Genomic DNA, 23318 nt, shown 5'->3' with positions numbered 1-23318 from the left:
CATCTGTGAGTGATGCTCTAATCTGTGCATTGAGTGTGTGTTGAGATGCACAGGCGGGAGTCTGGACAAGAACACTGCACCCTCTAACAGAGTGTTTTATCTCTGAGGCTTCAATCACAGGCAAACGTCCTCTTTGGGTATCTTCCAGACATCGTGTTTAATCTAAAAATCATTTATTTCAGGGAGAGAGAGAGATGGTAGAGTTCCTGTCTCAGGTCTGTGAACCCAGAAACCGTATTGTTCCATGTTAATACTGAAGACAGGGATAGGATTACTGGACTGGTTACCACAGCCAGTGGCCTGCAAACCTAGATGGAAATGACTGGCATTTTCTTGGTGACCATTTACAGAAAGGGCCAGGCACAACCCTCGATGTTCAGCAACTGTGAACCTGCTCGTTTTTGTGAGAGTTGGTCCTGAGTAGGAGAGCTGTGGCTTTGATGGTCAAGGAGCGGGTGCTGTGTAGGAGGAACAGGCCGGAAATAACTGCTGACCCAACTGCTCCGGGGACCCCCCAGAGCGAGGGTCCTGAGCTGGGTTAGTGATGGGAGAAGACACGACCTGGCTTCAGGGTGGAGGCCACCAAAAGTCACACGTTTACATGAGGAAGTCTGGAGTTTAGGAGTCCATTTCCTCCTTGAAAACAGTTCCATAGCAATCCCTGCGTACTGGGTTAAACCAAGTGACTCAGGGCCTCTAGAAGTTTATGACCGAGAAGATCACAGGACAGGGACCGCGTTCCTGAGACATTGCGAAACCGGAACGCCTAGCGCTTCTCACCCTCAGGGCCCTGAATTCAGTTACTCATTGATAAGCGAACAGAGTGAGCGGATTCGTGGAAGCCTAGACATTTTCACCTCTCCCCCTTAAAAAAGAAAGACGCCTTCCACGCGATCTTTGTGCTGTGGGGTTTACGCGGCACCGACTCTGCTGGCACTGGTGGCTTGGTGCTGAACCCTGGACCCCCGCCCGGCGCGCTGGAATGTGCCTGGAGCCCAGGGCCTGGCCGCTCCTCAAGCAGGAGATAAAAACCTGGGGCAGATCACCCGGCAGGCAGCCGACATCCCTCTTGGCTTAGAAAAAAGGTGGAATTCTTGCCCGTTATCCATTACTCCTGGAAGTTTCCCGCAAGCCCATTTGTCCCAGTGCTGCCCGGGGGGTAGGGGGCTGCCTTCCGCCGGGCCCTCCCCTCCGCCCCCTTCTCTCCCCTCCCCACCGCTCCCCTCCCGGGCCGGCGCCGCCCCCGCCCCGCCCCGCCCCCTCCCCCGCGGACTCTTATTGCCCGGGCGCTCGGGCGGGGCGTCCGGCCTCCGGAGGCACCCCAGCGGGTGCGCGCTCCACGCGGGTCCTGGGCCCGTGGCTCTGAGGGTCCGGAGCTGCGGAGCGCAGCTGGACGGCAGGTAGGAAGGCCTTGAGGACGGGGAAGGGGGGTTGGTCGGTGGGCGGCAGCCCAGGGCCCAGCCCGCCGCTGTCCGCTGAGTCCTCCCGACCCTGCGGGCAGAGCGCAGCTCGGGCGCCTGGGACCGGGTCGGGGCCAAAGAGTAGGGGACGGCCGTGGACCGCGGGCAGCTTGCGGGGAGGGGGCGGGAATGACCTCGTTCCGCCGCGGGCGGCCGGGGGAGTCCGGCCCTCTTTTCACCCTGCTCTCTGCAGGCGCCGGCACGCCGAGAGTCCCAGCTCGAGGGAGGAGGCGCCGGCCCGCCGGGGGCGCGGGGCCAGGAGGCCTTGCGCTCGGAGCCCAGGGGCTCCCGCCGCCCGGGTCTGGTTCACCGCGGAGCGGGGTGAGGTTCTGGGCAGCGAGTGTGCTGGGTCCGGAGCCGCCGTGCTCGCCAGGGGACGCCCCGAGGCCCCAGCCGAGCCGGGGATCTCTGAGCTCCGAACTCGTCTGAACTGGGTCTCCAGGAGCCTGAACAGGTCCGGGCTGCTTGAGACCTGGGGTCCCAGGGTCCCAGGGGCGGGCAGGGAGGACACACCCTGGCCTGAGAGGCGGGAAGACCGGAGTCTCCCTGGTGGCGTGCGCGGGGAAGGCCGCCCCTTCCCATCCTGCCCCACCCCGCCCCTACCCCACCCTCCCTCACCCCACACCCCTCCCCCACCCTCCCTCATCCCTCCCCCACCCTCCCTCACCCCACACCCCTCCCTCATCCCTCCCCACCCTCCCTCACCCCACACCCCTCCCTCATCCCTCCCCACCCTCCCTCACCCCACACCCCTCCCCCACCCTCCCTCACCCCACACCCCTCCCCCACCTCCTATCCCTCCCTCACCCCACACCCCTCCCCCACCTCCCCACCCCCTCATCCCTCCCCACCCTCCCTCACCCCACACCCTTCCCCCACTCTCCTCACCCACACCCCTCCCCCACCCTCACCTCCACCCTCCCCCCCACCCTCCCTCACCCCCACACCCCTCCCCCACTCTCCCTCACCCCACCCCTCCCCCACCCTCCCTCACCCCGCACCCCTCCCCACCTCCCTCCCCCCCCCCCCCTCCCCCACCCCTCCCCCACCCTCCCCCACACCCTGCTCGCAGTGGTCCGCAGGCCTCGGACGCTGCTGGGCTCTGCCCTGGGGAACACAGTCTTGGTTGGTGTTATGAAGGGTCTTGTCGCAGAACTGCCACTGCCTAAGGATTAGTCGTCCAGGGAGTGAATGTTGGTTTGCTTCTGAGCACAATACAAAGTCATCAACTTTTTACTGAATTTGCTCATCACCAACGAAAGAGGGGCTTTTTCTCCTGAAAAGCTGGTGAGCTTTGATTTAGTGATGAGAGGTTTGACTGAATTTTGTTTTTTCCCTGGTCTGCTCTCGTGGGTTTGGTTTAGTAAAAGTAGGCGACCCTGTGTCTTGGAGTGACCAGAAGAGTTCCACTTGGAGAGAGAGAGGAAGTGGCTGTATCAGAAATAGACGACTGCTATGTAATCAATATATGACCAACAGGCTTCCCAACTTACCCCTTAGCTCTATTTTTATTTATTCTGTTTATTTTGTACAAAATAAGAGTTACTTGGTGTTTAGTCTACTTTGTGTTTTGAATAAGAAGGAGGAGGGGATGTTGCCCGGGGCCCACACCACATCCCTTAGTAAGAAGCTAGGCCTGTGAGCATCCTCACTATCTTTTTGGCCGTGTGAACGCTCTGTGCTCTGGGTGAAGAGGTGGGGGTAGATGACTGACAATAACACAGCTTTGTCTTCTGTGGCTGTGAAACCCGTGAATCATAATACTCCGACAGCTGGTCTGGTCAATAGCCTGCCTGATGGAATGTTGTAATAAGTGCACACTCAGTGAGTTCCCAGGTGAGGACTCGACTTGGGGAACAATAGGTTGACTTGGGGAACAATAGGTCGGTGTCCTAGTTAAAGGGGCCCTCGGGCGCTTCATTAGAGGCTTGTGGGCTCTGGGTTTCAGTTGACTCTTGTAGTACCGGTGGAATGCCACCTACCACATTGCATTGCCCTTGATCTTGAAAAACTTTATTGTGTTATTTTCTCAAGAGTTGTAATTCTTGTATTACTTTTGAGAATAGTTCTTTTTTTTTCCCCAAAATATTTTCCGTAGACTGTACTGAGTCTTAACACTCTATTTAAAATCACTCATTATTATTGAATTATGAGGATTTCTTGGAAATTATCAAGGAGTCCACATTGCTCAAGATCCTGGAGTCATTATTTCTAAAAAGTTACTAATTCATTCACACAACTATTGATTGTCCAAATAATTATTGATTCCCCCCCCCCCCCCCCCAGTTTCCAGATTCCATTCACAGTCGTTGGGAACAGTGAAGATATGTTTTAGACATTGCCATCTCCTTTGTGTATATTTCCATGTAAACAGTTTCATATCAACATGTGATGTGCTTTTTCAGCATGTTTCAGAAGATCAGATAGACACTGGGCGATGGAGGTTTATTTCTCAGACTACCGACTCTTCTTTAGGTGGCAAAGCAATTCTCTTCTCCAAGCAAATGAGGGAAGTAGACACTGAATATACAGTACAAAAGTATGTCACTGAGCACATTTTCATGTGAACATCTTCTTGCATTCATGCATGTCAGCTCTTCGGAGACACAGGGGCAGTGGAATTCCACCAGTTCGTAAAGATGTGGGCTGGTGGCCGTAGAGTGGGCCTGGGGCCTTCCCCTCGCTGCCTCCCAGTTTGCTGGCTCTAGAAATGCCCTGCAGGGTTGCACTCGGTCAGTCGGGTTTGTTTCCTGGGGCAGCTCTGATCAGATTGTGTGGAAAAATGAAAAATGAGAGGTGCTGGGTGAGAACAGTTTGCTCGAGGAGAGACCAAGAGCTGCAGCTTGTAGGAGAGGCAGGAGGGGAAGCAGCAGGAAGGCAGGCCTGAGGGATCAGGAGGGAGAGATGCCTACTGAGGCCAGTGCCCTGGACGGCTTTCTGCAGCCACCACGACCATAGGAGGACCTTTCCCCCTCAGCAGGACATCTTTGCTGCTGGCAGTGCTTTATGGTTGACGGTGACGGATGAGCCTCGCCCTTCTGACTTGCGTGTGTGGATCCCGAGGACCAGGAGGTGGGCTGAGTGTGAGGGTGCGGCTCACGGCAGCTCCGTGTCAGCCCACCTCCTGGTGCCCAGTGGCCCAGCTGCTAGGGTGCCTCCGCTGCAGGAAAGGAAGACACTGGTGTCAGCGTGGCCTGGACTTAGGGAAAGTAGAAAGGCTTATTTGATGGGAAAGAGTTCCTCCTGAGGGAGAAGCTGCCCTTTGCAGGCCAAGTGTGTCAGCCAGAGAAATGAGCAAATAGTGGTTTTAGGAGTTTTTGGTAAAACTTTCTAATTTTTTTCCACATAGACATGTTCAAAACAGATCGCTAAGAAGACATACAAAACCACATTAGAAAGAACTGACACCTGTGGCCGGGGGAGGAAGGAAACTTGGGGAGGCAGCTACCACTTCCTGGGCCCCGAAGGGCACGTGCCCGGCTGTCTGGAGTGGGGACCAGGGGCCCACACCCCTTGGGAAGGAGGCGCCCTGGGCGTCCGGGCACAGACTGCACACTGGCCCACTCTTCGTGGCACGTGAACCGTAAGCGCTGTGCGCTTTAGGATGGGCTGTGTGGGGAGTGTGTGTGTGTTTGTAAATCCTATGCTGGGAACTCTGACAACTCTTTCGTGGAACCGTGTCCCCTGAGGTCAGGTTCCCAGGACAGGTCAGAGCATTCTGCTTTGTTAGTGAAACCATAGCATGGAATCACATAGATAACACAGTTTTGTGGGGAAAGAACTCAGAACTCCCAAGTCGATTTATTTTTTTTCTAGATTCTAATCCCAGCAACAGTGGCCAAAAGGCCCCCACCTTTTGTTTCTCCATTTAAACCCTCAAAGATAAAGGCACCTAGAAAGATACATTTCCTCTCATGCTCCCCCTGTACCCACAGAGACACCATCCTGGAGCCACAGAGCTGGGGGCGTTGGGGGGCGTAGCTGTAGCTGGCACCAGAGGGGGTGAACACGGTGAGTCCAGTGGTCCAGCAGGCAGGCCGGGATCTCCTCTGATGGCCCGTCAGCGGGGGCTGCCTGCTGGTGGACATGACCTCGTTACTGTGAACATCATCTTTCCTCTAGAACCCTCACGTCAGCATTGCTAGATTTTTCATTCAGTGTCTGTGAAGTCAGGTTCAGAATCTTTAATAACAGAAAGAAAAGTCCCAGGTGTTTTATTCATTCACTCATTCATTTGTGATGCCAGTGCACAAAATTCCCAAACAAATGTTTCCTGGGTTCAGTTCATTTGAATGCTGGCGCATAATTATAATATTCTGAATAACCATATTGTAGATACCATTGTGCACTTAACCCTCTACCAGGACGTGTGCTACAGTGTAACATACTTTATGTCACTTAATCCTCACCGTAATCCCACATAGTAAATACTGTCAGATCCCCATCTTAAAAATGATGCAAGTAAGCGGGTAAGAGTCTTCCCAGAGCCAGCAGGTCTCCAGGGGCAGGGCTGGACACGTCCCAAGCCCCAGGCCCCGGCTAGACTCTGGGAAGAAAGTCAGGACCCAAATGGACACCTCAGTAGGCAAAACCTTTGCCTTCATGCAGCTTGTCTCCTAGTGATGGGAGACAAACGGTAAACAAAGTAAGCTAGACATCCAGGGCTGCAGCTAGCTCTGCTGGTGTTGGGGGGCAGGGGAGGGGATGGACCCTTGCGGAAGGAGCGGCAGCGAGGCTGGGCGTCTGTCCAGGGAGGCAGGAGACAGGCAGAGGAGCGACTGTGGACAGACAGAGCGAGTCTGGGAGTGAGTGGGGCGGCGTTGCTCCCCCAGGCAGGCCCTGGCACTTTGTAGAAGCGGCTGTTATACCGCGGCCGCCCTCAGCCTAACATCCCATCCAGGTGCCTGGGGAGGCACCCGGGCGTGTCGACCAAGGGCTTGACCTCGTCCGCCAGAGCTCCGGAGAGACCCAGGGACAGCCTGGGTCAGAGTGCCTCATCGAGCACCTCAGATGGCTCATCTGTGGTTCCGGAAAGTAGGTGGGGTCCGCGGGCCAGGGGGCAGGTGTGGATAGATGTAGCAGTGGGGCGAGGGGTGGGTGGAGGGGAGGGTGGTCTTCCTGTCTTCTCAGTGAAGCAGGAAGCAGGTCTTTGCCTGCAAGTAGGTCTGGGTATTTGCGGAGAGGAGGTATGACGGTCACCTGGGGAGGCGCCTGCACCTGACTGGTGGCCTGTCCTGGACCCCAGAGACGCACCATCCCCTGGCCCTCCAGAGCAGAGGCTCTGCTGTTCTTCTGGGTGCCTTACATGGAGTGGAGCCTGCACTTGGTAGACGATGGTCAGGCTCTGCCGAGTGACTGCAGCCCACCTCCTGCATGCTGACCCAGAAATGTCACTGCATGCCTCCTACCCTGGTCGTCGGTGATTGCTCCCTGCTCTGGGGCGCTCTGACAGTGATGGTTCCTGAGACAGCAGCTCCTTCCGTTGGCGGTTATCTCGCTGGGCCGCGCTCCCCTCTGTAACGGCGAGGTCGATTCTGGACTGTGAGACCGCTCTCAACTGTGTGCTCTGTGTCCCTGCCTGGCAGGGACCTGAGTGAAACCTCCCTGCTCTGCGTGCTGCTGGGTGACCGCCTCCTGGGGCCGGGGAGCCACCGGCTGGTTGGAGCCATGCTGGAAAGACACTTCGGTCTCAGTGAGCTGGTGGCAGAGGAACTGGTTGAAGGGTTTGGAGTCCTCGTTCATTCCCTAGTTAGAAGGTGAGCTTAGTTGCAGTTGGCTTTGGTGGTGTGTGAGTGGTGGGGGGAGCGTTGTGCCCAGGGTCCTGCTGGGTAGTGAGCCAGGGCAAGAGTTGGAGCAGCCCCGAGGGAAAGGCCGATAGTGCGTTGGACCAGAGAGGTGACCGGGAGGCAAGTGAGCACCTGTGTGCGGTGTTCCAGGAAGCCGGAGTTGGGCAGAGCTGCAGGATTATCACCACAGGTAATCCCTGGGAAGAATGGCCCTGCCCCAAAGGAGAGCAGAGAGTGGGGACGTGGGACGCCCAGTGTTGGGAAGTGGCATGAAAATCCTGTCACTGGACTAAGTTCTGGTCTGAAAAACCTGTCCAGTGAAAGAGCGCAGAAGTAAAGCATGTCCAGTAAAACCACAGGTGAACCAACTCAGAACTGGAGAGGGAGAAGTTTGTAGTTTCTCCTGGAAGAGCCTTGTTTTCCACGTGTCTTCTTAGCTACACCTGGATGAGTTTGTGTAGGACGTGTACAAGTGTCTGTTTGAGGCACTTATCAAGAGAGACGCAAATTCGGGTGCCCTCCATGCTTCTCTCGGGGCTCACACGGTTGTGTCATACAGAGAGTGTGAGCGCCCAAAGTCTGCACCAGCACTTGTAGACTCTCTTGGCAGCTGAGGTCAGGATGCCCAGACAGGGGGCAAGGGGCTGAGTGTGGTCTCTAAGGGGAGCTTTAAAAAAAAATTGTTTTCTGAGTGTGGTGGGTCTTTGTCGCTGCTCAGGCTTTTCTCTAGTTGTGGAGAGTAAGGGCTACTCCCTAGGTGCGGCGTTCTGGCGGCTTCCCTCGTTGTGAGCACGCAGGCTTCAACAGTTTCGGCTCCTGGGCTCTGGAGCACAGGCTCAGGAGTCATGGTGCACGGGCTTAGTTGCTCCCAGATGTGGGGGATCTTCCCAGATCAGGGCTGGAACCTGTGTCTCCTGCATTGGCAGGCAGATTGTTTACCACTGAGCCACCAGGGATGCCCCAAGGGGAGCTTTTATTTGCAGGAGAGAGTGGTACCTGAGCCCGCGGGCCTCTTTGCAAGGCAGAAGCATCCTCCAGGGATGCGACGGAAGTGGTCCAAGCTCAGCATCCTTGGCCCGTCTTCCTGTGTAGGCAGGGGGGAGGCGGGGCTGTCAGCTCGCGGACGGACAGAATGGTACTGCTTCCCCACAGAGCCACTCAGCACTGTGAGCTACTGTGAGCGCCAGTGCCCTCCACCCGCACGAAGCTGCCAGACTTCTCTACCCCAGTGGGCATGCTTGCTCCAGGGTACCAACGAGGGAGAAGTTGTGTGGAATGAGTTGATACTTGGAGATTTAGGAAAGCCCGAGTATGCACCCATGACAGGCATGTCAAGGTCGAGACTGTGGGGCCCTGGGGCTGGGTATGAGGCCAGACTCCTGTTCATGTCACAGTTCAGGACCTTCGTGGTCCCTGCAGGGGGCTGGGTGGGGCGGGGCGGGTGTCCTGAGCTCCACTGGGCAGAGGGACAGTGTGACGCATGCACTCGGCCGAGACTCCCTGAAGCTGCAGGAGGGCCGGTCCCCTGGCTCCTGCTGGTTTCTCTTTCCAGCTCTTCCCCCATCCCGCAAGGGTGGAGCGGGGGGTCTGCTACATTTGGAAGTGTGCACCCAGCACGGCTGCAGGGTTTCCTGGGGGCTTCCTCACAGATGGCAGATCTGGTAGAGTCAGATCGAGAGCACTGATTGCAGGTTCAGGAGGAAAGCGGTTCAAGGTCAATGTTACATGTTGAGAATTCTGGACCCCGGCTCACCTGGGGAAGCAATGCTCGTGGAGGCCTCTGGGTGGGTTCCCTCCCCCCACCCCCTGCAGTGTCTCTCTGCGTCTGTAGCTCCCAAGTAGGACCCACGTGGCTCTGCCCCTCTGCCCAGGGCTCCTTCTACCTGTGGGTTTATTTTCTTTCTAATCCCATTGTTTGATCTTCTCTAGTTACTAAGCCAAATACTGCTCTGAAAGGTGCATAAAGAGAGGGATAATCAGACTGGAGTCCTGAGTGTTTACCCAGTGGTTCAGTTTTCCTGCTGTCTTTACCTGAATCTGTAATCGTGTGTATTTGAAGAGTCCCCTGATAGTGCAGAGTGCCTGGCCTGTACTGTGTAGCGGTCATGGCCCCCTGCGTCTGACCTCAGAGCAGCTGTGTGCAGTCCCGGAGTCGCACGGCCAGGCTGACGCTGTCGGTCACGTGAGAGCCATGAAGGCTGAGTGTCCAGGGAGGGAGCTGCTCTCAACCTTCGGTTTGAGTCTCTTTTACAAAGTGGCTTTTGGATCCTGTTCTGACTTTGAAATAACCCATTCATCCTTCCATCAGCGTAATTAGGTCGGTTTCAAATAGTTTGTCTTCTGCAATTTTCATTAATAATTAAAAAAAAAAAAAGAAGCCAGACAATCACTTTTGTTGCCAGCAGGCCTCAGCTGAAATTAGGGGTCAGGGAGGTCCTGTGGGCACTGCAGCTCCGGCAGGCCCACTGAAGCCTGCGGTGTTTGCAGCCACAGGTCGGGCTGACCGGCCGGGCCCCCTGGCGAGGTCAGCAGCACCGGGTGTTGGCCAGGGCCACCCCCAAGCCCGCGCCTGGTGGAGGTCTGTCTCGCTGATGATGTAGTTCTGCGGGCTCGACGTGCACCTGTGACCTTCTGGTCTGTCGCTGTAGGTCACCCCCTTTTGCTTCCTGAACCAGCCGCAGAGAGCCAGTCTTCAGACGAGCAGGTCCTTCTGGCTCGGGCCGTGCACAGCCGGCTGTTCCCCGGGGCCCCGGCGTTGCCCCGTCTCTGTTGTCCTCCCGCAGAGGAGCAGGCTGGGCGAGACGCCCCGAGGCACCCCTAACTTTGGGGACAGAGATGAGAGCCTCTCGCCCACCTCTGCCCCGCGTCAGCCTGCTCTCCAGGGGAGCTAGACTGAACACTGAGGACTCTGGGATACGGTTCCCGGGTCTTGGACCACGAAAAGCTTGGATCTCAGACAGGAAGTGCCACGTTCTCGTTCAGAGTATCAGCCTATGCATCATCAGCAAAAAGCTGTTAGAAAGAAAAGCTCCACAGAAACCTCAGGTTCCCGTTACCCCACGATGGTGAGAGCGGTGTTTACACAAATGTGCAGGTGTGTTAGCTGTGCACGCATGTCACGGTGCACGGTGACCAGGGAGATACCCCATGTCGCCTGACCCAGCTCCACCCTCTGACTTTGGCCCCGTGGCCTTGCTGGAAGGGAATTGTGCCTGCCACAAAACTCACTGCCGTGCACCATGTAGCAAAAATGAGATGTACCGCCAAGCCTCCTGGAACATTGTGTGCTGATTTATATTTCAGGAGATAACACCCTTCAGATAGAGTATAATTTGGGAAACACAGGATAATTAATGAGTTGCTGTAACCTCTAAACCAGGCCCCGAGAAAGTTTGCAGAAATCTCTGGTTCCGCCTGGTCAGGGGCTGCTCGTCTCTGTTGAGCTGTAGTGATGTTCACATACTTTAGAAAGAGCATTTCAGGTTTCACTTTGATTTCCAGAGGTCCCATGCCCTGGACCGTGGGATGCACAGGGCTGGGTGGTCCTTGCTATAGTCAGAGCTGCCAGGCTGGGCAGCGGTGCTGTGGAGCAGGCAGCCTCTTTGAACGGGCGCTGGTTGCCAAGTGTGGTTAGTAAACGCTCTGCTATTTTTTAACTGCCGAGGCAGTCTAGCCCGTGACTCAGAAGTCTTCCATATTAGGTTCTGGGAGATGCAGCCGAGCTGGAAAACGGGGCTCATCGAATGCGGAGGCCACTGTGAGGCGCGGTGTGGCTCCAGCGATGTCAGTGGGGGCAAGCCCAGGCCAAGGACCCGGCACCTGGGCCAGAAGCGGCAGCGCGGAGGCCCAGACTTCCTGCCACGGCTGCACGCCTCGCCCAGCCTGGGGGCCCTCCCACTGCCGCGGGCATCACCGCAGCGGCTCCCACGGGCGCCTGTGTTGGCGCCGAGGGCAGGTCCGGCCGTCTTGGCACTCTGCTTCCCGGTGCAAGCAGGAAGCTGGCCTTGTCAATGCATTTACCCGCGTCGTCAGCCATGAAGCAGCTGCACGTCCACAGGCAGAGGGCTCTGTGTTTCTTTCTGTTCTGCCTTCGGCCGCAATTCCTCCAGAAAGCCGTGACTCAATTGCATCAGAAATTGGCTCTCATGAGCGGACGTGCCTGGTGGTAAAGGCAGTTCCTGGCGGGCCTGTCTCCATACCTGAGTGCAGACGACTTCTTTATACATCGATTCAGCAGATACTCAGCAGATACCTAATGGTGCTGTTCATTTTCAGAGCGTTTTGTGTGCTTCTGTATTGAGTCCTACAACACAAGACCTCACTGCGTGGCATTCTGTGGTGGCACCCACGGAACTCTTACGTGACCTGAGATTTGTTAGACTCAGCGAGGGGGAAACAGCTGTGCCTCGGAACCTGAGCTGTGACTTTCCACGGCCCGTCTTCCCTGCCAGCTTCCTAATGAAAGGAGGATGATTTCCAAGTGTGACATGCTGGTGGTTGGGGAGGACATACAGGGAACCTCTCCTTATGCTTTAAAAAGTGAGCACATGAGTCAGTGTCAGCCACTCAGCAGAGACTTGGGCACTCACTCACTCAGAGCATGTACAGCCCCCCAACCCGAGTGAGTGCGGGGTCGGGGGGAGGCCAGCGGTGGAAGTGGATGGTGAGGAGGCCTTGGAGGAGCACGACCAGCCCTCCTGGTGCAGGGGAGGTTGGGGAGACAGCGAGCAATGCATAGCCGTGGGAAGTTGGCTTAAGTGACCGTGGGTGCAGAAGGCCTCTGGGGGGGCATGTCCAGAGGCCGTGTCTGTGCAAGACAGTGGGGTGTTCAGCTTCGTGGCTGGAGTGGGCCCCACAGGGAGGGGGTTGCGAAGGCCTGGCCGGGCTCTCACACCAGAGTGTCACAGGAAATGTGCAGATAGCTCTGCCGGAGGGCCACGTTCACAGACTGAGCACAGGGCTGTAGACTCTCTCCAGAGGCTTTCAAAAGGAATTCAGGGACCTACTTGTCACTTTTTTCAGTAGCGTCTGATTTTGATCACCTATAAGATAGGAGTTTAAAAAACTCTAAAATCATTAAAAAAATTTTTTTTAAAGAAAGATCTATTCAAATAAAAAACTCAACTGACCAAGTCTTGGAAGGTGTTGGCCAGAAGCACAGGCTTGGCCTTAGAGGACAGTACAGCACGTGCCCCTGGACCTTGGCGGACCTACCTGCTGGACAGTGCCCATGTGCCCAAGGATCCCCTCCCAAGAGGGTGGGGCAGGGCTCAGAGGCAGCGCCTCTGAGATGGTGCATCCTTGTTCCAGGAAGGTGTCTCTGCACCTCTGTCTCCTCCCCCTCGCTGACGGCCCTCCGGCCGTTCCGTCACTGAATCATCCACTGTAACATGAGTTCAGTGTGCTTTGAAAACCGTGAGCCAGGTGGGTCACACCCGCCAGGGGAAGAGCCTGTGGTGTGACGTGTGCCTTGCAGTTCTGGGTCTTTCTCCCGTGACCTGCACTCTTCCTCCCAGCAGAATCCACCATCCCGACACAAATACAGAACCGGAAGCTATTCTTTGAGTCACCTCCACACCCGCGGCAGTCACGCTCAGACAGCAGACCTAGGACCGGAAGTCCATGGCAGTGCCCTGCGGCCCACTGCCTGCAGTCAGCGTGGAGCTTCAGGTTCCCATCGCCTGTTGTCTCCCGTTTGCTTTCAGAACGTGGGTCACTGAGAGCTGAGTCTGTCTGTCTGAGGTGTGTCATTCAAGTATCTGTACGTACCTGGTGATTACCAGAAGGCATCAGTGTCAGTACCTTTCACCACTTGGTCGACAAAGAGTGTCCTTTGTGAGAAACACAAAGAGGTGGAATTCTGCGGTTGTGTTACGTGCACTCAAGTCCCAGTTCCTGTGCGGAGTGGGCGCGGGGCAGAAGGGGGGCTTGGCGACCGGTCCACGTGGGCGGGGCAGCTGGCTTGTTCCTGCCCGGTGCTGACCTGGAGCAGAGGGAAGGCTTGGTGTGGTAGTTAAAGGTAACTGACTGTTATCTGAACTCCCGTAAATTCAGTCTTCTCAGAGTCAGGTGGTGGTCCTCGAACTGCAGATTTCTGCCCAGTGATTCCCCCGTGGCTCAGCAGCAAAGAATCTGCCTGCCATGCAGGAAGCACAGGAGACATAAGAGACCCGGGTTCCATCCCTGGGTCGGGAAGATCCCCTGGAGGAGGACATGGCAACCCACTCCAGCATTCTTGCCTGGAGAATCCCATGGACAGAGGAGCCTGGCGGGCTACAGTCCATGGGATCGCAGAGAGTCGGACACGACTGAAGCGGCAGCACGCAAACACAGCCAGTGACCAAAGAGTGTCCTGAAAAGCCACACCAGCATCACCTGGAAGATCTTTAGAAACCCTGCGGGTGGGTCCTTGAGGCCTGGGTGACTGTGACACGCACTGAATTTGAGAGCCACACTGTGAGGGAGTGTTGTGTCCATCAAACAAGGGAGAGCGGGAAGTGATGGCGCAGCAGCTGCCAGGAGCCGTCTCTTACCCCCTTGTAGACAAGGCCGCACTTCCATTTCTGGCTAGCCCTGCTGCCAAGGGGAAAAGCGTTCTTCGGCAACTGAGACCAAAGCCAAACAGTCTCGATACTTGCTCATGAGGACAGGGCCTAGAAGGCATGGACTTGGCTGACAGGCGGCTGGGTCTCATGCCACCCCGTCGTCTGTTCTGGCTTTAAAGTGTCTCAGTTGAGCTGCATTGAATGTGCAGTTAGAAAAAGATGTGGAAAGGATCATCTGTTCTCGCCTCCTTTTACAGATAAAGATGAGGTCGTAAGATCTTCTCAAGGGCAGCGTGGCTGCGCTCATTAACTGAAATTCACACACCCTTGGACCTGACAGGGTCTGGAAACTTTTCCCATAGGAAGCTCAAAGCAAGCGCTCACATTGTGCAAGCATCTTCACGGCTGCTGGGCTCCTGCTAGTGAGCCCTTGAGGACGCGTGTGCCCTTGATAAAGCCTGGCCTGTCTGCCTGTGCACCTGGGGTATGGCTCAGCTTAGGGGTGACACAGAGGGGCGTCCCTGACGGCCGTGGAACATGAAACGTCACCAGGGAAGATGCATACACGCGATCCGGCTGCTCTCAACACACAGAAGCCCAAGCTGGGAGCTGCATGCAGGTATCCCCGGTGGAGGCCCTGGGGGGAGAGCTCTGAGCACAAGCAGTGCTGGTCCCTGGGGTCAGGGCGGGGGAGCTGTGAGGCTGGGTGGTTTGGGGGAAGACTCCACTTTACTTCATTGTCCCAGCACTTTGACTCTCTGAGACTTGAACTTTCTGCAGTGACTATTCCTTTTGAAAAAAATTAGGACGGGAACAGCGTCCCAGAAGGATAGGAGACGGCTCATTAGCAGTAGAGCTGACTCAGGCACCCTGGTCTCCCGTCTCTGGTTGGTGTTATTCAGGATTATTTCTCACTTCCTGAAGCAGATAATCTGAACTTTAGAGCGAAAATGTAGCCTGCTCTACTGATTTTGCTTGTGAGGAAGCTGAGCCCAGAGGGGCTGCGACTGGAGAGCAACCCCCAGATTGTGACAGAGGAGAAGATGAGACCTACCCCCCAAAAGTGACAGGGATGCACGCTGAAGGGGGCTTCATGCTTTAAACTGTCCGCCCAGGGTCACCCTGCAGCTGTGGGCCGCCCCTCGTCTCGGGGCCTGTCCTGGGTGCTCTGAGCCTAGCGAAGAGAGCTGGGCACATGCACAGTTCAGGGTCAGATGGAACATGGGGACCACTCTCGTGGTCAGAGCCTGGGCAGCAGGAGCCTCTGTTCACTGGCGTTCAGCCCAGCAAGGACGCCCTGCTGCTTGGGCACAGCTGTACCTGGACCCCCCGCTCCCTGCCTCCATCTTCTCTCGAAAGAAAGCTTTTCACGCCATCATGAGAATAACATGTTTTGCACAAAACATAACTACAGTCAGGGTAAGAAAGGAGACAGTGCTGAAAACAGAAAGTGGGGGCACTTGTCAAACTTAGAGCTGTACGTGCATTTGAGCTCTGAGCTCTCAGCACTGGTGGAATTCAGACCTTCAAGCAGGGTCTCCTGTGTGGTAATTAGCGGGAAGGAAGGGCTTAGATTCAGAGGACATGCTCCACACTGAAATATGCTGAAGGCAAGTTATCTGACTTTATGAAATATCCTGAATCCTGATCTTTAGCAAAGTGATGAAAGGTTCAGTTTTATGAATCTACTTCATTTCTTTATTTTATCAGTGTCCAGAGCTACTTGAAGCTCTGAATTCAGGACAGAAGCAACGTTCGTTCATTCCTTGTGCCTATTTCATGATCAGATTAGCATCTGCCTTTACTGCGGACACACGTGGCCTTTCCCCTGAAATGCAGTGTGGGACCCCCACGCACCCTGGGGACAGGCGGGGAGGTGACCTTGCAGTGAGCTGAGGGCTTTTCTCACCAAAGCAGCAAGTGCTGATTGAGACCGTAGCGCCTGAGCAGGCTGCCGCCCAGTGTGCCCCTGTCCCTGGGCGGCCACATGGCGCCAGGTGGGGCGCTGACCCCCCTGCATTCTTCCTTGGCAGTGCACAGCTTCAGGGGTGAGCGGGCCGAGGGGTTCCGGCGCCCCTCCCGGGGGCTCAGTGCTTGGGACGATTAGGTGTTTGCTCTTGCAGGAGTCGGACCGTGTTTCCTCACGGGGGCAGCCGTGATGGGCGGGAAACCTCCGGCTGTGAGGCGGACTCTGCTGCCTGCAGACATGGGTGTGAGCACAGGGCAGGGGCTGTCTCTCCTGGGCCTGGTGGGTTCATGGACGAACCTGTGGAGAATTTGAGTCTGCTTTTCAAAGTCTGCCTCAAATACTGCACTAGGTTCTGAGATCCTAGAGAGGATTTCATGCAAACCAAACTTAATCTTCATATTTTCTGAATGTTGAAGGAAAGGGAAAGAACACTAACATTTTTACATCCCGATCTCGTTTAAACGTGCCAGGAAGTCATAGAAGTAGGTGCTGTTATCCCCAGTTTTAGAGAAGAGGACGGTAAGACCTGCAGACGTTCCGTGAGTGGCAGTGTCGGGGTCCAGACCACGCATGGCTGGTGTGGTGCTGTGCGCACAGGAGGATGAGAACCAAAGCTCTCTGCCCCGTCCCCTCCTCTCACCCCACACACACCCACCAAGCGACCTGGAGGATGTTTATTCTCTTTCATTATGTCCACTTAGGAGTGGATCTGCTGAAATCTAACGTCGTAAACTCCTACTGAGGTGTTCAGTATACTTGTTTCATAAACTCCCTTCATCCTGCTAGGACTTGAGATCATAAGAAGCAGAGGGTCTCACCTTGAAGCTGAGGAGCTTTGATGCCTAGTCCCTGACATTTACATGACCGGCCATCCTGGAGAGGGGCAGCATGTGGGGCCTGTGCAGTCCCACGTCCCCCTGCCCCAGGGAGGGGCTAGACGGGCTCCTGGGGGCAGTGCCCCCCTGCAACCGAGAATTCATGAAACCAGTGTGAAGCGTCTCCTGGGCTGTGAAGCTGTGCACCCACACTCTAGGCTCCCCCCCGCCTCCCCACCAGACATGCTCTGTTTGAAAAGCCTGGGAAACCAGGAGATGTTGGTCTCTGTCACTGGGGTGTTTTCTGACGGGGTCACCGCTGACTGTCGTTTGTCGCCTGCTCTCCTGGTGCGGCTCGGGATCAGGCAGGCATGTGCATGCACACCGCTTCTCCTCCCACAGGTGAGCATCCCAGCACTTGCGGCGCACTCCCCACGCTCACACCAGCGTTACTTACCGCTTCAGAGTCTGCTGACCTCTCTGTTCCCGCCCGTCCCCGTAAATCAGATGTGACCTGCATGTGTGAGATGGAAGGAGGAGGCACAAAAAACTTTATTTGCAGAGTTGATAGGACAGTTGTCTAGTTTCTTAAATTAAATTGGAGAATCCCTGTGGATTTTTTGTATTCATCCCAAACTGACTTGTACCGAAAGTTTCATTATCTTTGCAAGAAGTAATTGATCAAAAAACCATTAAGGCTAGAAGTGGAAAAAACATTACAGGTTTCTTACGCCCAGTGGGTAAGCCCATAGGTGGCAGAGATGGACATGCTACATACTGGCCCTTCCAGCAGAGCAATCAGTGTTGAACCCCCGGCACGTTCCTGTCCCCTGGAAATGGGTTAGGGTCTCTGGGGAAGTGGAGTCGCTGACATGCTGTTTAGGGCAGACGGCGGGAGTCCAGCCGCCAGGATTCAGCTCTCAGTGACCATGCGGCTGACTTGGAGGTCACTGCCTTCCGGAGTCAGATGTAAAGGCTGCCAGCGAGGCTGGGGGTCTGCAGGGGCCAAGGACACGGCTCCCCCCGCACCCCACCACCATGCCAGCTGAGCAGGAATGCCGAGGGATTTATCTCAGACCTGCTGTGCTGCCCGCGTTTGAGTAAATCAAGCTGAATAGTGAAGAACGACAGGCTGCGTTCATGACGAGGCCTGCTGCCCAGCGCGGAGCAGAAGCCCGGGCCAGAAGACAGAATGGAGGGGTGGATGGTGCCGGAGTCAGTGGTGCGGACAGGAGTCTGTTCCCTTTAAGTGTGAAGCTCGTTTTCATCAAGGGATGTGATTGACATGTAGCATTTTGTTAGCTTCGCATGTACAGTGGAATGATGCTGCATTTGTAGTGTGTATTGAGAAGTAGTCATCACAGTAAATCTAGTTAACATCCCACACCATACATGGTTACAAAAGATTTGTGTGTGTGTGTGTGTGTGTGTGTGTGTGTGTGTGATGAAAACTTCTAAGGCCTGCTCTTAGCAGGTATCGAATACACAGCACAGTATTATTAACTATAGTTATCACGTCCAAGTCACATCCCAGGTCTTAGTTTATAACTAGTAGTTAATACTTTTGGATAACAAAATGCATGAAGAAGGGTCAGAAAGTACAAGCTTGAATTTGGGGTTATTTCTCCAGGGGGCGTTAAGGCTTGCCTTGAACCCCAGTCATCAGAATGACTCTCTTTTGTGGACTTTTAGATGAAATAAGTGAGTGGTCCCTGCCTCTCCCTGCTTCCTGGGCATGCCGATCTACACACTGTACTCAGAATACTTATATTTGACCCATTGACACTAATGGATGTAGGACTTTGAGCTGGAATTGCCTTTTTTTTTTCAGTTGATCTGTAAATACTGCTTATTCACTGTTAAACTTGCCCAAGAAAAAGCTGTTTAGGATTCATAAAATCAGTTTTCGTAATTCTAGGCTTTTGGGGGGAAACAGAAGACCACCGTGCTATGAGGGTGGAGAGGGGTCGCAGCCAGCTGATGAGCGTCAGGAGGTGGAGAGATAGATGCGCGGGCAGCCTGGGGAGGGCCTCCCAGACCAGCGTCTGTCGCAGCGTCTTCTTTCACACTGGGCAGTCACCAGCCTCTGCTGTGTGTCAGCGATGACTTTCAGTAGGAAACGTGGTGTTAGACTGGTACCAGCTGTCAGAGACGGGATGCAGTTGAGACAGGGCCACCCTGGGCGCGGCTGCCAGGTGAGGACAAGAGGCCGGAAGCCACTGCTCCCAGGGTGGGGGGCTGGCTGGTGGAGGTGAGGCCAGGTCTGCGTCAGGAGGACCCTGGCAGGGCAGGCTGAACCCAAAAATGGGGCCAGCAGGCCCAGGTCAGGGAACTCAGGACTTGTCCCAAGGGCAGGCCAGTCAGGAAGTTTGCAGGTGCACCGCTTGAGGAACTCTGGGCTGCTCCAGGAGAGTGCGGTGGGAGGTGTCTGGGAGGGGGAAGCCGGGGATGGGGCGGCTAGATGCCTTGTGAGGTCAGGGAGGCTGCATGGGGTGGTCCTGCAGTGCTGGCTGGAGGAGCTGCCCTGTGATATGCCGTTTAGTCGCGGGAAGAGAGATGACATCTGAGCACTGTCGCCTGTCACCTTCCCCTCGTGTGGAGCAGAGGACTGAGCTGCGAGGAGTGGTCTGGGCGAGTGCACCCACCAGCCCTGCAGAGAACGTGTGTACACACACACCCAGGCCGGGTGACCGTCCGTGTGGCTGCACACACAGCTATGGGGGCAAGGGTGGCGTTCGCCCCTCCTGCCCGCCCTGGTCCGTGGGCTCACCTGTGAACGGTGTGCTGAGCTTCAGCTGACAGTAATAGAGCAGACGTGGGCCTGCCCTAGACAGACCGCAGCCTTGCCAGAAACCAGGGGTGGTGATGCCCAGCCGGTCGGGCCTTGGATGGACACACTCTTGTCACTTTTGAAGGGACACAGGGGGGTGGGGGGTGCACACCCTTGAACCCAAAAATGCATCCAGATGCTTCCCAAGGTCCCACGGCAGCCCCAGGAGTTCGTCAGGACAGACCTGGGCTGGGTTCTGTAGGCCGAAGGCCCGGGAGCCGGCTCCGAGGTGTCGGGGCCTGAGGGGGCACAGGGCGCAGTCTCGGTCACTCCCCTGTCTTCCCCAGGCCCAAGGTGCTGGGGGGCCCCAGGCGGCCCGCTGTGTGCACGGGTCACGGCCAGCTCCCGAGCTCAACTATATATAGTCAAGAGGGAGCTGCCGAAGGGCCGGGAGGAGGAGAGGGTGCCAGCAGAATGCTTTCCACTGAAGCTCATGTTTAACAGGCGTGTTTCCACGTTGGCTGTTCCCAGGTGGAGGGAGGCGGCCCGGGTCCCAGGAGATGCAGGTGCAGAGCTCGCCTGAGCCCGGGACGCACCGTGCATCCTTGTCTCTTTGCTGTGACTCCCGCCCGCCTCCCAGATGTCTGTGCGGAGGGACTCTGACGTGTGCCCGAGACCGTGTAAACGGATCTTTGTAGTGTGTTTGGGGTGATGTTGCAAAGCAGTGTTCTGAGCTGAGCAGAACAGGATGGTTATCGTGTGACTAGCTGTCAGGTCTGTTTTAAGAGAAGCACTGTAAATTGCAGCTAGTGATTTGTTAAGGCGTTCTTCCTGCATCTAATCTCATACCCTCTGGTACCAGTGACACACATTTAGTTCATTTTCTCAATGGGTTCATCTCTGCATTTTGGGACCTTGGCATGTAGAGTGTTAACGGGGTGCCCCTAGGGTCCGCTTCTCCCAGGACTGTCAGTCTGCCCGTGAGGGCGAGTGCTGTCCAGGCCAGGACCCTGCCCTGGACGGAAGGGTCCCTGTCTGGACACCGATGTACATGGCCATCCTGGAGGTGAATTGCTGCACTTCCTGAAGGTGAGCTCAAGTTGAGCTCTGCGCGTTCCATGTGTCATAACTCATCTCACCCTCTCAGCGCAGGACAGAAATGCATTGTGACCGCCCCTAGAGGGTGCGGACACGGGCTCCGGAAGGTGACGTGGCCAAGGGCACTCAGCCAGTGATTGAACCCAGGCTGGCAGCGGACCCGCCTACAAGGGACACTCCGCCTCTAATCCCTGAGTTGGTTAGCAGGCCGTGGATAAAGCTCCCAGGAGCCCAGAAGCTCTGCGCTCTTAAATGGAATTGCTTTCCCAGGGCCACGCCCAGCCCGCATGGAAACAGGGAGGCCAGCCAGGTCCCGAGTCAAAGACATTTGGGGGTGTTTGTTTTTCTTTCCTTTGAGAGCGTTGAAGTTAGAAAAGTTCAGTCATGAGCGAGATGTTGAAGTGCCAGCCGGGGCCGGTCAGCACTGCCTTCCCAGCCTGTCTCCCATCTGTCCACCGCCCTCCTCTGAACACTGGTCCTCGCCACACGATCCCACGAACGCGTGACTGATCTGGTTCTGCTGGGGACCCTCTGTGGAAACTGGGGAGGGGTGAGCAGTCTGTCCTCTTGACTGCCCATCACGAGGAGCTCGCTGTATGCTGAGCAGGACCCCTGGGGGAGCCTCGCTTCTCAGGGTTGCTGGTTTCTCAGTTCATCGCTTTAGAACGTAATGATTCCCTGCACCACTGTGGACTGGAGACCTAGGACTTTTTGTAACCCTTTCTTCTTTTCAATGAAAATAGGCCTTATGTTGGGATGAGAGAAAGACGTCAAGAGAGAATCAGCACACTGATGAACAACCTCATTTGTGTTTATGGAAAGGTGATTATTGAAGGCAGAGGTTTGCCTGCATTAGTTTTTGCTTTACAATTACATCTTAACTTTGCAAATCTTACCTTTCATAAGAAGTCTAGATCAGTTGGCATATTTTTTGCAAACAAATTTATTATATAACATTTTAAAGTATGATTCTCTTTTTTTTTCCAGTGAAGTGATTCTCCACAATAAGCCAACATCCATCACCTTATGTTGGTACAAATTTTGCTTCTTGTGGTGAGAATTTTAAGATCTGCTCTCATCAGCTTTCAAACACACAGCGCAGTGCTGTTAACTGTAGTCCCCAGGCAGTACTGGCGTGGTGACGGTGAAGGACAGGGGAGCCTGGCATGCTGCAGTCCCTGGGGTTGCAGAGTCGGACACCACGACTGAGCAGCTAGACAGCAACAGCCGCGCAGCACATCACGTTTCCAGGACTTCCTCATCTCGTAACTGGAAGTTTGTGCCCTTTGACCTCCTTCACGCATTTCCTCCACCCCATCTCTGATAGCCACCAATCTGTTGTCTATATAGTTTTCTGTTTGTTTGTTTTAATAGTCCACATATAAGTGATAACAGAGTGTTTTTCTGTGTCTGACTGATTTCACCTAGAATCTAAGTCCATCCATGTTGCTACAGATGACGAAGTTTCATTCTCTTTATGACTAAGTAGTATTCCGTGTACATGCACTGCGTCTTTACCCGTTCGTCTGTTGATGGACACTTAGGCTGTTTCCATGTCTTGCCTGTTGTAAATAGTGCTTCAGTAAGCATGAGCATGCAAATAACTCTTCAAGATAATAAATTCATTTCCTTTGGATAGATACCAAGGAATGGGATTGCTGGATCCTATGGTAGCTCTATGTTTAATTTTTTTAGGACCCTCCGCTCCATACTGTTCTCCCTACTGGATGTACTGAGTTACATTCCTACCAACAGGGTAGGAAGGTTCCCTTTTCTCCACACATTCTCCAGCATTTATTTGTGGTCTTTTTGATGATGGCCATCCTGACAGGTGTGAGTGGATATCTCGTTGTAGTTTTGATTTGTGTTTCCCTGATGATTAGTGATGTTGAGCATCTTTTCATGTGCCTGTTGGCTCTTTGAATATCCTTGGGAAAATATCTAATCAGTTACTCTGCCATTTTTTAATTGGATTGTTTGTTTGAAGCTGAGTTACTTGAGTTCTCTGTATATTTTGAATTTTAACCCCTTATCAAATAAATGATATACAGGTGTTTTCTCCCATCCTATAGTTGCCCCTTCATTTTGTTGATGGTTTCCTTTGCTACAGAAGCTTTTTAGTTTGATGTAGTCCCACTTGTTTATTTTTGCTTTTGTTGCCAGGTTAACATGGTAATATGGTAACATCTCAGGCCAAAGGGTAACCCAAAGTTGTCTTGCAAGTCAAACATAGTAGTAATGGATCTTTGGGGGCAAGAGGGAGATCTTAGCTTCATAACTTCCACAACATCATCTTAGGGTGAGATACCAAAATGTTTGGTCAGGACCAATATTGCAACTGTGATAAATCAAGAGTTGAAGAATTTCTGATTTCTCCTCTTTGTTCGTTATAACACGTGCCTATTTCAAAACATATGTAGAAGCAAACGTTTGAGGAATAATAGTAAACGTGCTTCTTAAATGTACCTTCTTTGGGGACATGAAAGCTCCTCAGTGGCTTCCGTTACAGTGCCACTGTTTAGAGAAGGAAAATACCATGGCAGAAATGTGCCTGCCTTCACCCATGTTCCTCCTGATGTTTAGACCCTTCTGATTAGGGCAGCTCTCCGCCTGGGATTGCTCATTGAGAATTAAGCTCTGATTGTTTCAGGCAGAATGGCAGATTTGAAGAAGCTTTCCTAATAAGGAAGAATGATGTAATGTTGTGGAGGGGGGCCAGGCCTCTCCGCATGTTTTATTTCCATCAGCCGAATTCCAGGGGAGAATGGTTGCCAAGCAGGGGGGCTGCTGGCTATTTTTAGCCGATTGCCTCAGTAACACCAGGAGGCCTTTCTTCCAGCCCTGCATTCACCAGTGTGCTGGTAGATATTTTTCC

At 54.5% G+C, this 23318-nt stretch overlaps 1 protein-coding gene across 7 annotated transcripts in view; it reads left to right on the top strand.

Moving 5' to 3' along the window:
* PALLD (palladin, cytoskeletal associated protein) overlaps positions 1-23318 on the top strand; it is a 382410-nt gene that overhangs the window by 306824 nt on the left and 52268 nt on the right. The window contains exon 1 of one of the 7 annotated variants that reach the window (XM_043486540.1): positions 1251-1400. The exons of 5 other annotated variants lie outside the window; for them this stretch is intronic. The gene's annotated coding sequence lies outside the window, so the exon portion shown is untranslated. Of the gene's footprint in view, positions 1-1250; positions 1401-23318 lie in introns of those variants that run through there. One more of the 7 variants, XM_043486541.1, reaches the window with a different exon arrangement.

This window comes from Cervus canadensis, chromosome 14 (genome assembly GCF_019320065.1).
Source record: "Cervus canadensis isolate Bull #8, Minnesota chromosome 14, ASM1932006v1, whole genome shotgun sequence".
In the NCBI taxonomy this organism is placed as follows: Eukaryota; Metazoa; Chordata; class Mammalia; order Artiodactyla; family Cervidae; genus Cervus; species Cervus canadensis.
The sequence above is the reverse complement of the archived record's forward strand: the minus strand, read 5'-3'. Positions and strand labels throughout refer to the sequence as shown.